The sequence below is a fragment of the Pseudophryne corroboree genome, unplaced genomic scaffold (genome assembly GCF_028390025.1).
Source record: "Pseudophryne corroboree isolate aPseCor3 unplaced genomic scaffold, aPseCor3.hap2 scaffold_1536, whole genome shotgun sequence".
NCBI lineage: Eukaryota > Metazoa > Chordata > Amphibia > Anura > Myobatrachidae > Pseudophryne > Pseudophryne corroboree.
Window position 1 is genome coordinate 43,651 of NW_026968168.1, and position 20,222 is coordinate 63,872.

Consider the following 20,222-nt stretch of genomic DNA (forward strand, 5'->3'; position numbering starts at 1 on the left):
GAAAAAAGCAAGGTAAGAGAAAAACCTGTAATTTCATTTTGACTGTTTTTTATTTGTCAAAATGAGACTTCTTTGAAGCCACTCAAAGTTACTTAGACAAAATGGAATCTACAGTTTACCCAATATACCACCAAATGGTTGACAGTTTACTAAATATGCATAAGTATATACTTTTTTTATGGATTGGCAAAAGAAAAATTCACTTGATGCTTTTGACTCAGGCAATTGACATCAATCAGATAATGGAACCATGGTATTTAAAAGAACCTGAGAAGATGGGCTCATCTGCGATTTAATCCCAGTACCTCTCGCACCCTAAGCGAGAATCATACCCCTATACCAACGAGCCTACTGTTCATGTATTTTCATGTATACTAATGAAATTGGAAGTGAAACTGTTGGAATACATTAGTATTTTAAAATACTATCAGATAATTGAACTAAGCACTTTTAAAGAACCTGAGAAAACAGGCTCATCCAGGATATGAACCTGGGACCTTTTGCACCCAAAGCAAGAATTATACACCTTGACCAACAAGCCACTAACCAAATAATTTCTTATTCAGTTTTTAACATTTTTAAAGTAAAACTCTAATTATTTAAGAAAAAATGCAAATAACTGGAGAAAACACACAATTTCATTTAATGAAGATGAAACATTTTAAAAATAACATAACAACTTAAAACAAAAAATGTGTATGTAGCATTGCAAAAATAATAACTTAAGGTTACTTGTTATCCAAGTATGTATATTAGAAATGTGCAGTGCCAATATTTAGAGGTCCCAATAGAGTTTGGAGTTTTTTTGATAGTTGGAACCTAAGACTTGTCACATACTGTGTGCACCTCAAGCATGCAGACCCAGAAGAAAGACAAAATAAACACCTGCAATTTATTGTTGATCTTTTTGTTAGTCATAATGATACTATTCTTTTAAGCCACTCAGGGTTATTTAAAAAAAAGAAAGGTAAGAGAAAAACCTGTAATTTCATTTTGACAGTTTTTTGTTTGTCAAAATTAGACTTTTAAGCCACTCAAGGTTACTTAGACAAAATGGAATCTATAGTTTACCCAATATACCACCAAATGGTTGACATTTTACTAAGTATGCATAAGTATATACCTTTAAAAGATGGGCTCATCCGGAATTTGTTTCGGGGATCTCTCGCACCCTAAGCAAGAATCAACTGTGCATGTCTATTTTATGTATATTAATGAAATTGTAAGTAAAACTGTTTGTATACATTAGTGAGTATTTTAAAATGCTATTAAATACTATCAGATATTAAGGACTTTAAAAGTACATGAAGAGATGGGCTCGTCCGGGATTTGAACCCGGGACCTCTCGCACCCGAAGCGAGAATCATACCCCTAGACCAACGAGCCATCTGTCTAAAGTTTTCTCATTCAGATTTTACCATTTTAAAGCAAAACTCAAATTATTTAATAAAAAAAATGCAATAAGCTGGAAAAAAGATGTTACATTTTAAAAATACCATAACATTTTAAAAAAATTATTTGTAGCATAGCTAAAATGTTTCCTTAAGGTCAATTTTTGGTCCAAGTATGCATATTTGGAAATTTCAGTGCCAAGATTTATGGGTTCCTATAGAGTTTTAACTTTTCTAATAGCTGGAACCTAAGACTTGTTTCATACTGTGTGCAACTTAAGCATACAGACCAAGAAGAAATAAAAAAACAAAAACCTGCAATTAATTGTTGACCTTTTTGTTTGTCAAAAAGAGACTATTCTTTTAAGCCACTCATTGTTTCTTAGAAAAAAGCAAGGTAAGAGAAAAACCTGGAATTTTTATTTTGACTGTTTTTTATTTGTCAAAATGAGACTTCTTTGAAGCCACTCAAAGTTACTTAGACAAAATGGAATCTACAGTTTACCCAATATACCACCAAATGGTTGACAGTTTACTAAATATGCATAAGTATATACTTTTTTTTATGGATTGGCAAAAGAAAAATTCACTTGATGCTTTTGACTCAGGCAATTGACATCAATCAGATAATGGAACCATGGTATTTAAAAGAACCTGAGAAGATGGGCTCGTCTGCGATTTAATCCCAGGACCTCTCGCACCCTAAGCGAGAATCCTACCCCTATACCAACGAGCCTACTGTTCATGTATTTTCATGTAAACTAATGAAATTGGAAGTGAAACTGTTGGAATACATTAGTATTTTAAAATACTATCAGATAATTGAACTAAGCACTTTTAAAGAACCTGAGAAAACAGGCTCATCCAGGATATGAACCTGGGACCTTTTGCACCCGAAGCAAGAATCATACACCCTGACCAACAAGCCACTAGCCAAATAATTTCTTATTCAGTTTTTAACATTTTTAAAGTAAAACTCTAATTATTTAAGAAAAAATGCAAATAACTGGAGAAAACACACAATTTCATTTAATGAAGATGAAACATTTTAAAAATAACATAACAACTTAAAACAAAAAATGTGTATGTAGCATTGCAAAAATAATAACTTAAGGTTACTTGTTATCCAAGTATGTATATTAGAAATGTGCAGTGCCAATATTTAGAGGTCCCAATAGAGTTTGGACTTTTTTTGATAGTTGGAACCTAAGACTTGTCACATACTGTGTGCAACTCAAGCATGCAGACCCAGAAGAAAGACAAAATAAACACCTGCAATTTATTGTTGATCTTTTTGTTAGTCATAATGATACTATTCTTTTAAGCCACTCAGGGTTATTTAGTAAAAAGAAAGGTAAGAGAAAAACCTGTAATTTCATTTTGACAGTTTTTTGTTTGTCAAAATTAGACTTTTAAGCCACTCAAGGTTACTTAGACAAAATGGAATCTATAGTTTACCCAATATACCACCAAATGGTTGACATTTTACTAAGTATGCATAAGTATATACCTTTAAAAGATGGGGTCATCCGGGATTTGTACCGGGGATCTCTTGCACCCTAAGCAAGAATCAACGAGCCCACTGTGCATGTCTTTTTTATGTATATTAATGAAATTGTAAGTAAAACTGTTTGTATACATTAGTGAGTATTTTAAAATGCTATTAAATACTATCAGATATTAAAAGTACATGAAGAGATGGGCTCGTCCGGGATTTGAACCCGGGACCTCTCGCACCCGAAGCGAGAATCATACCCCTAGACCAACGAGCCATCTGCCTAAGGTCTTCTCATTCAGATTTTACCATTTTTAAAGTAAAACTCAAATTATTTAATAAAAAAATGCAATAAGCTGGAAAAAAAGATGTTACATTTTAAAAATACCATAACTGTTTAAAAAAATTATTTATAGCATAGCTAAAATGTTTCCTTAAGGTCAATTTTTGGTCCAAGTATGCATATTTGGAAATTTCAGTGCCAAGATTTATGGGTTCCTATAGAGTTTTAACTTTTCTAATAGCTGGAAATAAAGACTTGTCTCATACTGTGTGCAACTTAAGCATACAGACCAAGAAGAAAGAAAAAAACAAAAACCTGCAATTAATTGTTGACCTTTTTGTTTGTCAAAAAGAGACTATTCTTTTAAGACACTCATTGTTTCTTAGAAAAAAGCAAGGTAAGAGAAAAACCTGTAATTTCATTTTGACTGTTTATTATTTGTCAAAATGAGACTTCTTTGAAGCCACTCAAAGTTACTTAGACAAAATGGAATCTACAGTTTACCCAATATACCACCAAATGGTTGACAGTTTACTAAATATGCATAAGTATATACTTTTTTTTATGGATTGGCAAAAGAAAAATTCACTTGATGCTTTTGACTCAGGCAATAGACATCAATCAGATAATGGAACCATGGTATTTAAAAGAACCTGAGAAGATGGGCTCGTCTGCGATTTAATCCCAGTACCTCTCGCACCCTAAGCGAGAATCATACCCCTATACCAACGAGCCTACTGTTCATGTATTTTCATGTATACTAATGAAATTGGAAGTGAAACTGTTGGAATACATTAGTATTTTAAAATGCTATCAGATAATTGAACTAAGCACTTTTAAAGAACCTGAGAAAACAGGCTCATCCAGGATATGAACCTGGGACCTTTTGCACCCGAAGCAAGAATCATACACCCTGACCAACAAGCCACTAGCCGAATAATTTCTTATACAGTTTTTAACATTTTTAAAGTAAAACTCTAATTATTTAAGAAAAAATGCAAATAACTGGAGAAAACACACAATTTCATTTAATGAAGATGAAACATTTTAAAAATAACATAACAACTTAAAACAAAAATGTGTATGTAGCATTGCAAAAATAATAACTTAAGGTTACTTGTTATCCAAGTATGTATATTAGAAATGTGCAGTGCCAATATTTAGAGGTCCCAATAGAGTTTGGACTTTTTTTGATAGTTGGAACCTAAGACTTGTCACATACTGTGTGCAACTCAAGCATGCAGACCCAGAAGAAAGACAAAATAAACACCTGCAATTTATTGTTGATCTTTTTGTTAGTCATAATGATACTATTCTTTTAAGCCACTCAGGGTTATTTAGAAAAAAGAAAGGTAAGAGAAAAACCTGTAATTTCATTTTGACAGTTTTTTGTTTGTCAAAATTAGACTTTTAAGCCACTCAAGGTTACTTAGACAAAATGGAATCTATAGTTTGCCTAATATACCACCAAATGGTTGACATTTTACTAAGTATGCATAAGTATATACCTTTAAAAGATGGGCTCGTCCGGGATTTGTACCGGGGATCTCTCGCACCCTAAGCAAGAATCAACGAGCCCACTGTGCATGTCTTTTTTATGTATATTAATGAAATTGTAAGTAAAACTGTTTGTATACATTAGTGAGTATTTTAAAATGCTATTAAATACTATCAGATATTAAAAGTACATGAAGAGATGGGCTCGTCCGGGATTTGAACCCGGGACCTGTCGCACCCGAAGCGAAAATCATACCCCTAGACCAACGAGCCATCTGCCTAAGGTCTTCTCATTCAGATTTTACCATTTTTAAAGTAAAACTCAAATTATTTAATAAAAAAATGCAATAAGCAGGAAAAAAAGATGTTACATTTTAAAAATACCATAACTATTTAAAAAAATTATTTATAGCATAGCTAAAATGTTTCCTTAAGGTCAATTTTTGGTCCAAGTATGCATATTTGGAAATTTCAGTGCCAAGATTTATGGGTTCCTATTTAGTTTTAACTTTTCTAATAGCTGGAACCTAAGACTTGTCTCATACTGTGTGCAACTTAAGCATACAGACCAAGAAGAAAGAGAAAAACAAAAACCTGCAATTAATTGTTGACCTTTTTGTTTGTCAAAAAGAGACTATTCTTTTAAGACACTCATTGTTTCTTAGAAAAAAGCAAGGTAAGAGAAAAACCTGTAATTTCATTTTGACTGTTTTTTATTTGTCAAAATGAGACTTCTTTGAAGCCACTCAAAGTTACTTAGACAAAATGGAATCTACAGTTTACCCAATATACCACCAAATGGTTGACAGTTTACTAAATATGCATAAGTATATACTTTTTTTATGGATTGGCAAAAGAAAAATTCACTTGATGCTTTTGACTCAGGCAATTGACATCAATCAGATAATGGAACCATGGTATTTAAAAGAACCTGAGAAGATGGGCTCATCTGCGATTTAATCCCAGTACCTCTCGCACCCTAAGCGAGAATCATACCCCTATACCAACGAGCCTACTGTTCATGTATTTTCATGTATACTAATGAAATTGGAAGTGAAACTGTTGGAATACATTAGTATTTTAAAATACTATCAGATAATTGAACTAAGCACTTTTAAAGAACCTGAGAAAACAGGCTCATCCAGGATATGAACCTTGGACCTTTTGCACCCGAAGCAAGAATCATACACCCTGACCAACAAGCCACTAGCCAAATAATTTCTTATTCAGTTTTTAACATTTTTAAAGTAAAACTCTAATTATTTAAGAAAAAATGCAAATAACTGGAGAAAACACACAATTTCATTTAATGAAGATGAAACATTTTAAAAATAACATAACAACTTAAAACAAAAAATGTGTATGTAGCATTGCAAAAATAATAACTTAAGGTTACTTGTTATCCAAGTATGTATATTAGAAATGTGCAGTGCCAATATTTAGAGGTCCCAATAGAGTTTGGAGTTTTTTTGATAGTTGGAACCTAAGACTTGTCACATACTGTGTGCAACTCAAGCATGCAGACCCAGAAGAAAGACAAAATAAACACCTGCAATTTATTGTTGATCTTTTTGTTAGTCATAATGATACTATTCTTTTAAGCCACTCAGGGTTATTTAGAAAAAAGAAAGGTAAGAGAAAAACCTGTAATTTCATTTTGACAGTTTTTTGTTTGTCAAAATTAGACTTTTAAGCCACTCAAGGTTACTTAGACAAAATGGAATCTATAGTTTACCCAATATACCACCAAATGGTTGACATTTTACTAAGTATGCATAAGTATATACCTTTAAAAGATGGGCTCATCCGGAATTTGTTTCGGGGATCTCTCGCACCCTAAGCAAGAATCAACTGTGCATGTCTTTTTTATGTATATTAATGAAATTGTAAGTAAAACTGTTTGTATACATTAGTGAGTATTTTAAAATTCTATTAAATACTATCAGATATTAAGGACTTTAAAAGTACATGAAGAGATGGGCTCGTCCGGGATTTGAACCCGGGACCTCTCGCACCCGAAGCGAGAATCATACCCCTAGACCAACAAGCCATCTGCCTAAGGTCTTCTCATTCAGATTTTACAATTTTTAAAGTAAAACTCAAATTATTTAATAAAAAAATGCAATAAGCTGGAAAAAAAGATGTTACATTTTAAAAATACCATAACTATTTAAATAAATTATTTGTAGCATAGCTAAAATGTTTCCTTAAGGTCAATTTTTGGTCCAAGTATGCATATTTGGAAATTTCAGTGCCAAGATTTATGGGTTCCTATAGAGTTTTAACTTTTCTAATAGCTGGAACCTAAGACTTGTTTCATACTGTGTGCAACTTAAGCATACAGACCAAGAAGAAATAAAAAAACAAAAACCTGCAATTAATTGTTGACCTTTTTGTTTGTCAAAAAGAGACTATTCTTTTAAGCCACTCATTGTTTCTTAGAAAAAAGCAAGGTAAGAGAAAAACCTGGAATTTTTATTTTGACTGTTTTTTATTTGTCAAAATGAGACTTCTTTGAAGCCACTCAAAGTTACTTAGACAAAATGGAATCTACAGTTTACCCAATATACCACCAAATGGTTGACAGTTTACTAAATATGCATAAGTATATACTTTTTTTTATGGATTGGCAAAAGAAAAATTCACTTGATGCTTTTGACTCAGGCAATTGACATCAATCAGATAATGGAACCATGGTATTTAAAAGAACCTGAGAAGATGGGCTCGTCTGCGATTTAATCCCAGGACCTCTCGCACCCTAAGCGAGAATCCTACCCCTATACCAACGAGCCTACTGTTCATGTATTTTCATGTAAACTAATGAAATTGGAAGTGAAACTGTTGGAATACATTAGTATTTTAAAATACTATCAGATAATTGAACTAAGCACTTTTAAAGAACCTGAGAAAACAGGCTCATCCAGGATATGAACCTGGGACCTTTTGCACCCGAAGCAAGAATCATACACCCTGACCAACAAGCCACTAGCCAAATAATTTCTTATTCAGTTTTTAACATTTTTAAAGTAAAACTCTAATTATTTAAGAAAAAATGCAAATAACTGGAGAAAACACACAATTTCATTTAATGAAGATGAAACATTTTAAAAATAACATAACAACTTAAAACAAAAAATGTGTATGTAGCATTGCAAAAATAATAACTTAAGGTTACTTGTTATCCAAGTATGTATATTAGAAATGTGCAGTGCCAATATTTAGAGGTCCCAATAGAGTTTGGACTTTTTTTGATAGTTGGAACCTAAGACTTGTCACATACTGTGTGCAACTCAAGCATGCAGACCCAGAAGAAAGACAAAATAAACACCTGCAATTTATTGTTGATCTTTTTGTTAGTCATAATGATACTATTCTTTTAAGCCACTCAGGGTTATTTAGTAAAAAGAAAGGTAAGAGAAAAACCTGTAATTTCATTTTGACAGTTTTTTGTTTGTCAAAATTAGACTTTTAAGCCACTCAAGGTTACTTAGACAAAATGGAATCTATAGTTTACCCAATATACCACCAAATGGTTGACATTTTACTAAGTATGCATAAGTATATACCTTTAAAAGATGGGGTCATCCGGGATTTGTACCGGGGATCTCTCGCACCCTAAGCAAGAATCAACGAGCCCACTGTGCATGTCTTTTTTATGTATATTAATGAAATTGTAAGTAAAACTGTTTGTATACATTAGTGAGTATTTTAAAATGCTATTAAATACTATCAGATATTAAAAGTACATGAAGAGATGGGCTCGTCCGGGATTTGAACCCGGGACCTCTCGCACCCGAAGCGAGAATCATACCCCTAGACCAACGAGCCATCTGCCTAAGGTCTTCTCATTCAGATTTTACCATTTTTAAAGTAAAACTCAAATTATTTAATAAAAAAATGCAATAAGCTGGAAAAAAAGATGTTACATTTTAAAAATACCATAACTATTTAAAAAATTTATTTGTAGCATAGCTAAAATGTTTCCTTAAGGTCAATTTTTGGTCCAAGTATGCATATTTGGAAATTTCAGTGCCAAGATTTATGGGTTCCTATAGAGTTTTAACTTTTCTAATAGCTGGAACCTAAGACTTGTCTCATACTGTGTGCAACTTAAGCATACAGACCAAGAAGAAAGAAAAAAACAAAAACCTGCAATTAATTGTTGACCTTTTTGTTTGTCAAAAAGAGACTATTCTTTTAAGCCACTCATTGTTTCTTAGAAAAAAGCAAGGTAAGAGAAAAACCTGTAATTTCATTTTGACTGTTTTTTATTTGTCAAAATGAGACTTCTTTGAAGCCACTCAAAGTTACTTAGACAAAATGGAATCTACAGTTTACCCAATATACCACCAAATGGTTGACAGTTTACTAAATATGCATAAGTATATACTTTTTTTATGGATTGGCAAAAGAAAAATTCACTTGATGCTTTTGACTCAGGCAATTGACATCAATCAGATAATGGAACCATGGTATTTAAAAGAACCTGAGAAGATGGGCTCATCTGCGATTTAATCCCAGTACCTCTCGCACCCTAAGCGAGAATCATACCCCTATACCAACGAGCCTACTGTTCATGTATTTTCATGTATACTAATGAAATTGGAAGTGAAACTGTTGGAATACATTAGTATTTTAAAATACTATCAGATAATTGAACTAAGCACTTTTAAAGAACCTGAGAAAACAGGCTCATCCAGGATATGAACCTGGGACCTTTTGCACCCAAAGCAAGAATCATACACCCTGACCAACAAGCCACTAACCAAATAATTTCTTATTCAGTTTTTAACATTTTTAAAGTAAAACTCTAATTATTTAAGAAAAAATGCAAATAACTGGAGAAAACACACAATTTCATTTAATGAAGATGAAACATTTTAAAAATAACATAACAACTTAAAACAAAAAATGTGTATGTAGCATTGCAAAAATAATAACTTAAGGTTACTTGTTATCCAAGTATGTATATTAGAAATGTGCAGTGCCAATATTTAGAGGTCCCAACAGAGTTTGGCGTTTTTTTGATAGTTGGAACCTAAGACTTGTCACATACTGTGTGCAACTCAAGCATGCAGACCCAGAAGAAAGACAAAATAAACACCTGCAATTTATTGTTGATCTTTTTGTTAGTCATAATGATACTATTCTTTTAAGCCACTCAGGGTTATTTAGAAAAAAGAAAGGTAAGAGAAAAACCTGTAATTTCATTTTGACAGTTTTTTGTTTGTCAAAATTAGACTTTTAAGCCACTCAAGGTTACTTAGACAAAATGGAATCTATAGTTTACCCAATATACCACCAAATGGTTGACATTTTACTAAGTATGCATAAGTATATACCTTTAAAAGATGGGCTCATCCGGAATTTGTTTCGGGGATCTCTCGCACCCTAAGCAAGAATCAACTGTGCATGTCTTTTTTATGTATATTAATGAAATTGTAAGTAAAACTGTTTGTATACATTAGTGAGTATTTTAAAATGCTATTAAATACTATCAGATATTAAGGACTTTAAAAGTACATGAAGAGATGGGCTCGTCCGGGATTTGAACCCGGGACCTCTCACACCCGAAGCGAGAATCATGTCCCTAGACCAACGAGCCATCTGCCTAAGGTCTTCTCATTCAGATTTTACCATTTTTAAAGTAAAACTCAAATTATTTAATAAAAAAATGCAATAAGCTGGAAAAAAGATGTTACATTTTAAAAATACCATAACTATTAAAAAAAATTATTTGTAGCATAGCTAAAATGTTTCCTTAAGGTCAATTTTTGGTCCAAGTATGCATATTTGGAAATTTCAGTGCCAAGATTTATGGGTTCCTATAGAGTTTTAACTTTTCTAATAGCTGGAACCTAAGACTTGTCTCATACTGTGTGCAATTTAAGCATACAGACCAAGAAGAAAGAAAAAAACAAAAACCTGCAATTAATTGTTGACCTTTTTGTTTGTCAAAAAGAGACTATTCTTTTAAGCCACTCATTGTTTCTTAGAAAAAAGCAAGGTAAGAGAAAAACCTGTAATTTCATTTTGACTGTTTTTTATTTGTCAAAATGAGACTTCTTTGAAGCCACTCAAAGTTACTTAGACAAAATGGAATCTACAGTTTACCCAATATACCACCAAATGGTTGACAGTTTACTAAATATGCATAAGTATATACTTTTTTTATGGATTGGCAAAAGAAAAATTCACTTGATGCTTTTGACTCAGGCAATTGACATCAATCAGATAATGGAACCATGGTATTTAAAAGAACCTGAGAAGATGGGCTCATCTGCGATTTAATCCCAGTACCTCTCGCACCCTAAGCGAGAATCATACCCCTATACCAACGAGCCTACTGTTCATGTATTTTCATGTATACTAATGAAATTGGAAGTGAAACTGTTGGAATACATTAGTATTTTAAAATACTATCAGATAATTGAACTAAGCACTTTTAAAGAACCTGAGAAAACAGGCTCATCCAGGATATGAACCTGGGACCTTTTGCACCCAAAGCAAGAATTATACACCTTGACCAACAAGCCACTAACCAAATAATTTCTTATTCAGTTTTTAACATTTTTAAAGTAAAACTCTAATTATTTAAGAAAAAATGCAAATAACTGGAGAAAACACACAATTTCATTTAATGAAGATGAAACATTTTAAAAATAACATAACAACTTAAAACAAAAAATGTGTATGTAGCATTGCAAAAATAATAACTTAAGGTTACTTGTTATCCAAGTATGTATATTAGAAATGTGCAGTGCCAATATTTAGAGGTCCCAATAGAGTTTGGAGTTTTTTTGATAGTTGGAACCTAAGACTTGTCACATACTGTGTGCACCTCAAGCATGCAGACCCAGAAGAAAGACAAAATAAACACCTGCAATTTATTGTTGATCTTTTTGTTAGTCATAATGATACTATTCTTTTAAGCCACTCAGGGTTATTTAAAAAAAAGAAAGGTAAGAGAAAAACCTGTAATTTAATTTTGACAGTTTTTTGTTTGTCAAAATTAGACTTTTAAGCCACTCAAGGTTACTTAGACAAAATGGAATCTATAGTTTACCCAATATACCACCAAATGGTTGACATTTTACTAAGTATGCATAAGTATATACCTTTAAAAGATGGGCTCATCCGGAATTTGTTTCGGGGATCTCTCGCACCCTAAGCAAGAATCAACTGTGCATGTCTATTTTATGTATATTAATGAAATTGTAAGTAAAACTGTTTGTATACATTAGTGAGTATTTTAAAATGCTATTAAATACTATCAGATATTAAGGACTTTAAAAGTACATGAAGAGATGGGCTCGTCCGGGATTTGAACCGGGGATCTCTCGCACCCTAAGCAAGAATCAACGAGCCCACTGTGCATGTCTTTTTTATGTATATTAATGAAATTGTAAGTAAAACTGTTTGTATACATTAGTGAGTATTTGTATACATTAGTGAGTATTTTAAAATGCTATTAAATACTATCAGATATGAAGAGATGGGCTCGTCCGGGATTTGAACCCGGGACCTCTCGCACCCGAAGCGAGAATCATACCCCTAGACCAACGAGCCATCTGTCTAAAGTTTTCTAATTCAGATTTTACCATTTTAAAGCAAAACTCAAATTATTTAATAAAAAAAATGCAATAAGCTGGAAAAAAGATGTTACATTTTAAAAATACCATAACATTTAAAAAAAATTATTTGTAGCATAGCTAAAATGTTTCCTTAAGGTCAATTTTTGGTCCAAGTATGCATATTTGGAAATTTCAGTGCCAAGATTTATGGGTTCCTATAGAGTTTTAACTTTTCTAATAGCTGGAACCTAAGACTTGTTTCATACTGTGTGCAACTTAAGCATACAGACCAAGAAGAAATAAAAAAACAAAAACCTGCAATTAATTGTTGACCTTTTTGTTTGTCAAAAAGAGACTATTCTTTTAAGCCACTCATTGTTTCTTAGAAAAAAGCAAGGTAAGAGAAAAACCTGGAATTTTTATTTTGACTGTTTTTTATTTGTCAAAATGAGACTTCTTTGAAGCCACTCAAAGTTACTTAGACAAAATGGAATCTACAGTTTACCCAATATACCACCAAATGGTTGACAGTTTACTAAATATGCATAAGTATATACTTTTTTTTATGGATTGGCAAAAGAAAAATTCACTTGATGCTTTTGACTCAGGCAATTGACATCAATCAGATAATGGAACCATGGTATTTAAAAGAACCTGAGAAGATGGGCTCGTCTGCGATTTAATCCCAGGACCTCTCGCACCCTAAGCGAGAATCCTACCCCTATACCAACGAGCCTACTGTTCATGTATTTTCATGTATACTAATGAAATTGGAAGTGAAACTGTTGGAATACATTAGTATTTTAAAATACTATCAGATAATTGAACTAAGCACTTTTAAAGAACCTGAGAAAACAGGCTCATCCAGGATATGAACCTGGGACCTTTTGCACCCGAAGCAAGAATCATACACCCTGACCAACAAGCCACTAGCCAAATAATTTCTTATTCAGTTTTTAACATGTTTAAAGTAAAACTCTAATTATTTAAGAAAAAATGCAAATAACTGGAGAAAACACACAAATTCATTTAATGAAGATGAAACATTTTAAAAATAACATAACAACTTAAAACAAAAAATGTGTATGTAGCATTGCAAAAATAATAACTTAAGGTTACTTGTTATCCAAGTATGTATATTAGAAATGTGCAGTGCCAATATTTAGAGGTCCCAATATAGTTTGGACTTTTTTTGATAGTTGGAACCTAAGACTTGTCACATACTGTGTGCAACTCAAGCATGCAGACCCAGAAGAAAGACAAAATAAACACCTGCAATTTATTGTTGATCTTTTTGTTAGTCATAATGATACTATTCTTTTAAGCCACTCAGGGTTATTTAGAAAAAAGAAAGGTAAGAGAAAAACCTGTAATTTCATTTTGACAGTTTTTTGTTTGTCAAAATTAGACTTTTAAGCCACTCAAGGTTACTTAGACAAAATGGAATCTATAGTTTACCCAATATACCACCAAATGGTTGACATTTTACTAAGTATGCATAAGTATATACCTTTAAAAGATGGGGTCATCCGGGATTTGTACCGGGGATCTCTCGCACCCTAAGCAAGAATCAACGAGCCCACTGTGCATGTCTTTTTTATGTATATTAATGAAATTGTAAGTAAAACTGTTTGTATACATTAGTGAGTATTTGTATACATTAGTGAGTATTTTAAAATGCTATTAAATACTATCAGATATGAAGAGATGGGCTCGTCCGGGATTTGAACCCAGGACCTCTCGCACCCGAAGCGAGAGTCATACCCCTAGACCAACGAGCCATCTGCCTAAGGTCTTCTCATTCAGATTTTACCATTTTTAAAGTAAAACTCAAATTATTTAATAAAAAAATGCAATAAGCTGGAAACAAAGATGTTACATTTTAAAAATACCATAACTATTTAAAAAAATTATTTGTAGCATAGCTAAAATGTTTCCTTAAGGTCAATTTTTGGTCCAAGTATGCATATTTGGAAATTTCAGTGCCAAGATTTATGGGTTCCTATAGAGTTTTAACTTTTCTAATAGCTGGAACCTAAGACTTGTCTCATACTGTGTGCAACTTAAGCATACAGACCAAGAAGAAAGAAAAAAACAAAAACCTGCAATTAATTGTTGACCTTTTTGTTTGTCAAAAAGAGACTATTCTTTTAAGCCACTCATTGTTTCTTAGAAAAAAGCAAGGTAAGAGAAAAACCTGTAATTTCATTTTGACTGTTTTTTATTTGTCAAAATGAGACTTCTTTGAAGCCACTCAAAGTTACTTAGACAAAATGGAATCTACAGTTTACCCAATATACCACCAAATGGTTGACAGTTTACTAAATATGCATAAGTATATACTTTTTTTTATGGATTGGCAAAAGAAAAATTCACTTGATGCTTTTGACTCAGGCAATTGACATCAATCAGATAATGGAACCATGGTATTTAAAAGAACCTGAGAAGATGGACTCGTCTGTGATTTAATCCCAGGATCTCTCGCACCCTAAGTGAGAATCATACCCCTATACCAACGAGCCTACTGTTCATGTATTTTCATGTATACTAAGGAAATTGGAAGTGAAACTGTTGGAATACATTAGTATTTTAAAATACTATCAGATAATTGAACTAAGCACTTTTAAAGAACCTGAGAAAACAGGCTCATCCAGGATATGAACCTGGGACCTTTTGCACCCGAAGCAAGAATCATACACCCTGACCAACAAGCCACTAGCCAAATAATTTCTTATTCAGTTTTTAACATTTTTAAAGTATAACTCTAATTATTTAAGAAAAAATGCAAATAACTGGAGAAAACACACAATTTCATTTAATGAAGATGAAACATTTTAAAAATAACATAACAACTTAAAACAAAAAATGTGTATGTAGCATTGCAAAAATAATAACTTAAGGTTACTTGTTATCCAAGTATGTATATTAGAAATGTGCAGTGCCAATATTTAGAGGTCCCAATAGAGTTTGGAGTTTTTTTGATAGTTGGAACCTAAGACTTGTCACATACTGTGTGCAACTCAAGCATGCAGACCCAGAAGAAAGACAAAATAAACACCTGCAATTTATTGTTGATCTTTTTGTTAGTCATAATGATACTATTCTTTTAAGCCACTCAGGGTTATTTAGAAAAAAGAAAGGTAAGAGAAAAACCTGTAATTTCATTTTGACAGTTTTTTGTTTGTCAAAATTAGACTTTTAAGCCACTCAAGGTTACTTAGACAAAATGGAATCTATAGTTTACCCAATATACCACCAAATGGTTGACATTTTACTAAGTATGCATAAGTATATACCTTTAAAAGATGGGCTCATCCGGAATTTGTTTCGGGGATCTCTCGCACCCTAAGCAAGAATCAACTGTGCATGTCTTTTTTATGTATATTAATGAAATTGTAAGTAAAACTGTTTGTATACATTTGTGAGTATTTTAAAATTCTATTAAATACTATCAGATATTAAGGACTTTAAAAGTACATGAAGAGATGGGCTCGTCCGGGATTTGAACCCGGGACCTCTCGCACCCGAAGCGAGAATCATACCCCTAGACCAACGAGCCATCTGCCTAAGGTCTTCTCATTCAGATTTTACAATTTTTAAAGTAAAACTCAAATTATTTAATAAAAAAATGCAATAAGCTGGAAAAAAAGATGTTACATTTTAAAAATACCATAACTATTTAAAAAAATTATTTGTAGCATAGCTAAAATGTTTCCTTAAGGTCAATTTTTGGTCCAAGTATGCATATTTGGAAATTTCAGTGCCAAGATTTATGGGTTCCTATAGAGTTTTAACTTTTCTAATAGCTGGAACCTAAGACTTGTCTCACACTGTGTGCAACTTAAGCGTACAGACCAAGAAGAAAGAAAAAAACAAAAACCTGCAATTAATTGTTGACCTTTTTGTTTGTCAAAAAGAGACTATTCTTTTAAGCCACTCATTGTTTCTTAGAAAAAAGCAAGGTAAGAGAAAAACCTGTAATTTCATTTTGACTGTTTTTTATTTGTCAAAATGAGACTTCTTTGAAGCCACTCAAAGTTACTTAGACAAAATGGAATCTACAGTTTACCCAATATACCACCAAATGGTTGACAGTTTACTAAATATGCATAAGTATATACTTTTTTTATGGATTGGCAAAAGAAAAATTCACTTGATGCTTTTGACTCAGGCAATTGACATCAATCAGATAATGGAACCATGGTATTTAAAAGAACCTGAGAAGATGGGCTCATCTGCGATTTAATCCCAGTACCTCTCGCACCCTAAGCGAGAATCATACCCCTATACCAACGAGCCTACTGTTCATGTATTTTCATGTATACTAATGAAATTGGAAGTGAAACTGTTGGAATACATTAGTATTTTAAAATACTATCAGATAATTGAACTAAGCACTTTTAAAGAACCTGAGAAAACAGGCTCATCCAGGATATGAACCTGGGACCTTTTGCACCCAAAGCAAGAATTATACACCTTGACCAACAAGCCACTAACCAAATAATTTCTTATTCAGTTTTTAACATTTTTAAAGTAAAACTCTAATTATTTAAGAAAAAATGCAAATAACTGGAGAAAACACACAATTTCATTTAATGAAGATGAAACATTTTAAAAATAACATAACAACTTAAAACAAAAAATGTGTATGTAGCATTGCAAAAATAATAACTTAAGGTTACTTGTTATCCAAGTATGTATATTAGAAATGTGCAGTGCCAATATTTAGAGGTCCCAATAGAGTTTGGAGTTTTTTTGATAGTTGGAACCTAAGACTTGTCACATACTGTGTGCAACTCAAGCATGCAGACCCAGAAGAAAGACAAAATAAACACCTGCAATTTATTGTTGATCTTTTTGTTAGTCATAATGATACTATTCTTTTAAGCCACTCAGGGTTATTTAAAAAAAAGAAAGGTAAGAGAAAAACCTGTAATTTCATTTTGACAGTTTTTTGTTTGTCAAAATTAGACTTTTAAGCCACTCAAGGTTACTTAGACAAAATGGAATCTATAGTTTACCCAATATACCACCAAATGGTTGACATTTTACTAAGTATGCATAAGTATATACCTTTAAAAGATGGGCTCATCCGGAATTTGTTTCGGGGATCTCTCGCACCCTAAGCAAGAATCAACTGTGCATGTCTATTTTATGTATATTAATGAAATTGTAAGTAAAACTGTTTGTATACATTAGTGAGTATTTTAAAATGCTATTAAATACTATCAGATATTAAGGACTTTAAAAGTACATGAAGAGATGGGCTCGTCCGGGATTTGAACCCGGGACCTCTCGCACCCGAAGCGAGAATCATACCCCTAGACCAACGAGCAATCTGTCTAAAGTTTTCTCATTCAGATTTTACCATTTTAAAGCAAAACTCAAATTATTTAATAAAAAAAATGCAATAAGCTGGAAAAAAGATGTTACATTTTAAAAATACCATAACATTTTAAAAAAATTATTTGTAGCATAGCTAAAATGTTTCCTTAAGGTCAATTTTTGGTCCAAGTATGCATATTTGGAAATTTCAGTGCCAAGATTTATGGGTTCCTATAGAGTTTTAACTTTTCTAATAGCTGGAACCTAAGACTTGTTTCATACTGTGTGCAACTTAAGCATACAGACCAAGAAGAAATAAAAAAACAAAAACCTGCAATTAATTGTTGACCTTTTTGTTTGTCAAAAAGAGACTATTCTTTTAAGCCACTCATTGTTTCTTAGAAAAAAGCAAGGTAAGAGAAAAACCTGGAATTTTTATTTTGACTGTTTTTTATTTGTCAAAATGAGACTTCTTTGAAGCCACTCAAAGTTACTTAGACAAAATGGAATCTACAGTTTACCCAATATACCACCAAATGGTTGACAGTTTACTAAATATGCATAAGTATATACTTTTTTTTATGGATTGGCAAAAGAAAAATTCACTTGATGCTTTTGACTCAGGCAATTGACATCAATCAGATAATGGAACCATGGTATTTAAAAGAACCTGAGAAGATGGGCTCGTCTGCGATTTAATCCCAGGACCTCTCGCACCCTAAGCGAGAATCCTACCCCTATACCAACGAGCCTACTGTTCATGTATTTTCATGTAAACTAATGAAATTGGAAGTGAAACTGTTGGAATACATTAGTATTTTAAAATACTATCAGATAATTGAACTAAGCACTTTTAAAGAACCTGAGAAAACAGGCTCATCCAGGATATGAACCTGGGACCTTTTGCACCCGAAGCAAGAATCATACACCCTGACCAACAAGCCACTAGCCAAATAATTTCTTATTCAGTTTTTAACATTTTTAAAGTAAAACTCTAATTATTTAAGAAAAAATGCAAATAACTGGAGAAAACACACAATTTCATTTAATGAAGATGAAACATTTTAAAAATAACATAACAACTTAAAACAAAAAATGTGTATGTAGCATTGCAAAAATAATAACTTAAGGTTACTTGTTATCCAAGTATGTATATTAGAAATGTGCAGTGCCAATATTTAGAGGTCCCAATAGAGTTTGGACTTTTTTTGATAGTTGGAACCTAAGACTTGTCACATACTGTGTGCAACTCAAGCATGCAGACCCAGAAGAAAGACAAAATAAACACCTGCAATTTATTGTTGATCTTTTTGTTAGTCATAATGATACTATTCTTTTAAGCCACTCAGGGTTATTTAGTAAAAAGAAAGGTAAGAGAAAAACCTGTAATTTCATTTTGACAGTTTTTTGTTTGTCAAAATTAGACTTTTAAGCCACTCAAGGTTACTTAGACAAAATGGAATCTATAGTTTACCCAATATACCACCAAATGGTTGACATTTTACTAAGTATGCATAAGTATATACCTTTAAAAGATGGGGTCATCCGGGATTTGTACCGGGGATCTCTCGCACCCTAAGCAAGAATCAACGAGCCCACTGTGCATGTCTTTTTTATGTATATTAATGAAATTGTAAGTAAAACTGTTTGTATACATTAGTGAGTATTTTAAAATGCTATTAAATACTATCAGATATTAAAAGTACATGAAGAGATGGGCTCGTCCGGGATTTGAACCCGGGACCTCTCGCACCCGAAGCGAGAATCATACCCCTAGACCAACGAGCCATCTGCCTAAGGTCTTCTCATTCAGATTTTACCATTTTTAAAGTAAAACTCAAATTATTTAATTAAAAAATGCAATAAGCTGGAAAAAAAGATGTTACATTTTAAAAATACCATAACTGTTTAAAAAAATTATTTATAGCATAGCTAAAATGTTTCCTTAAGGTCAATTTTTGGTCCAAGTATGCATATTTGGAAATTTCAGTGCCAAGATTTATGGGTTCCTATAGAGTTTTAACTTTTCTAATAGCTGGAAATAAAGACTTGTCTCATACTGTGTGCAACTTAAGCATACAGACCAAGAAGAAAGAAAAAAACAAAAACCTGCAATTAATTGTTGACCTTTTTGTTTGTCAAAAAGAGACTATTCTTTTAAGACACTCATTGTTTCTTAGAAAAAAGCAAGGTAAGAGAAAAACCTGTAATTTCATTTTGACTGTTTATTATTTGTCAAAATGAGACTTCTTTGAAGCCACTCAAAGTTACTTAGACAAAATGGAATCTACAGTTTACCCAATATACCACCAAATGGTTGACAGTTTACTAAATATGCATAAGTATATACTTTTTTTTATGGATTGGCAAAAGAAAAATTCACTTGATGCTTTTGACTCAGGCAATAGACATCAATCAGATAATGGAACCATGGTATTTAAAAGAACCTGAGAAGATGGGCTCGTCTGTGATTTAATCCCAGTACCTCTCGCACCCTAAGCGAGAATCATACCCCTATACCAACGAGCCTACTGTTCATGTATTTTCATGTATACTAATGAAATTGGAAGTGAAACTGTTGGAATACATTAGTATTTTAAAATACTATCAGATAATTGAACTAAGCACTTTTAAAGAACCTGAGAAAACAGGCTCAT

At 32.4% G+C, this 20,222-nt stretch overlaps 10 non-coding genes across 10 annotated transcripts; all 10 read right to left on the minus strand.

The window, feature by feature from the left end:
- Positions 1 to 1,314: 1,314 nt before the first annotated feature.
- On the minus strand, positions 1,315 to 1,386 carry TRNAP-CGG (transfer RNA proline (anticodon CGG)). The gene has a single exon. It is a non-coding gene; the product is annotated as a tRNA-Pro (tRNA).
- Positions 1,387 to 3,091: 1,705 nt separating this feature from the next.
- On the minus strand, positions 3,092 to 3,163 carry TRNAP-CGG (transfer RNA proline (anticodon CGG)). Its single transcript has one exon. It is a non-coding gene; the product is annotated as a tRNA-Pro (tRNA).
- A 1,704-nt stretch (positions 3,164 to 4,867) lies between these two features.
- Positions 4,868 to 4,939, minus strand: TRNAP-CGG (transfer RNA proline (anticodon CGG)). Its single transcript has one exon. It is a non-coding gene; the product is annotated as a tRNA-Pro (tRNA).
- Positions 4,940 to 6,644: 1,705 nt separating this feature from the next.
- On the minus strand, positions 6,645 to 6,716 carry TRNAP-CGG (transfer RNA proline (anticodon CGG)). The gene has a single exon. It is a non-coding gene; the product is annotated as a tRNA-Pro (tRNA).
- Positions 6,717 to 8,422: 1,706 nt separating this feature from the next.
- TRNAP-CGG (transfer RNA proline (anticodon CGG)) lies at positions 8,423 to 8,494 on the minus strand. The gene has a single exon. It is a non-coding gene; the product is annotated as a tRNA-Pro (tRNA).
- Positions 8,495 to 12,163: 3,669 nt separating this feature from the next.
- TRNAP-CGG (transfer RNA proline (anticodon CGG)) lies at positions 12,164 to 12,235 on the minus strand. The gene has a single exon. It is a non-coding gene; the product is annotated as a tRNA-Pro (tRNA).
- Positions 12,236 to 13,949: 1,714 nt separating this feature from the next.
- TRNAP-CGG (transfer RNA proline (anticodon CGG)) lies at positions 13,950 to 14,021 on the minus strand. Its single transcript has one exon. It is a non-coding gene; the product is annotated as a tRNA-Pro (tRNA).
- A 1,706-nt stretch (positions 14,022 to 15,727) lies between these two features.
- TRNAP-CGG (transfer RNA proline (anticodon CGG)) lies at positions 15,728 to 15,799 on the minus strand. The gene has a single exon. It is a non-coding gene; the product is annotated as a tRNA-Pro (tRNA).
- Positions 15,800 to 17,502: 1,703 nt separating this feature from the next.
- TRNAP-CGG (transfer RNA proline (anticodon CGG)) lies at positions 17,503 to 17,576 on the minus strand. Its single transcript has one exon. It is a non-coding gene; the product is annotated as a tRNA-Pro (tRNA).
- Positions 17,577 to 19,281: 1,705 nt separating this feature from the next.
- Positions 19,282 to 19,353, minus strand: TRNAP-CGG (transfer RNA proline (anticodon CGG)). Its single transcript has one exon. It is a non-coding gene; the product is annotated as a tRNA-Pro (tRNA).
- Between the last annotated feature and the right edge of the window lie 869 nt (positions 19,354 to 20,222).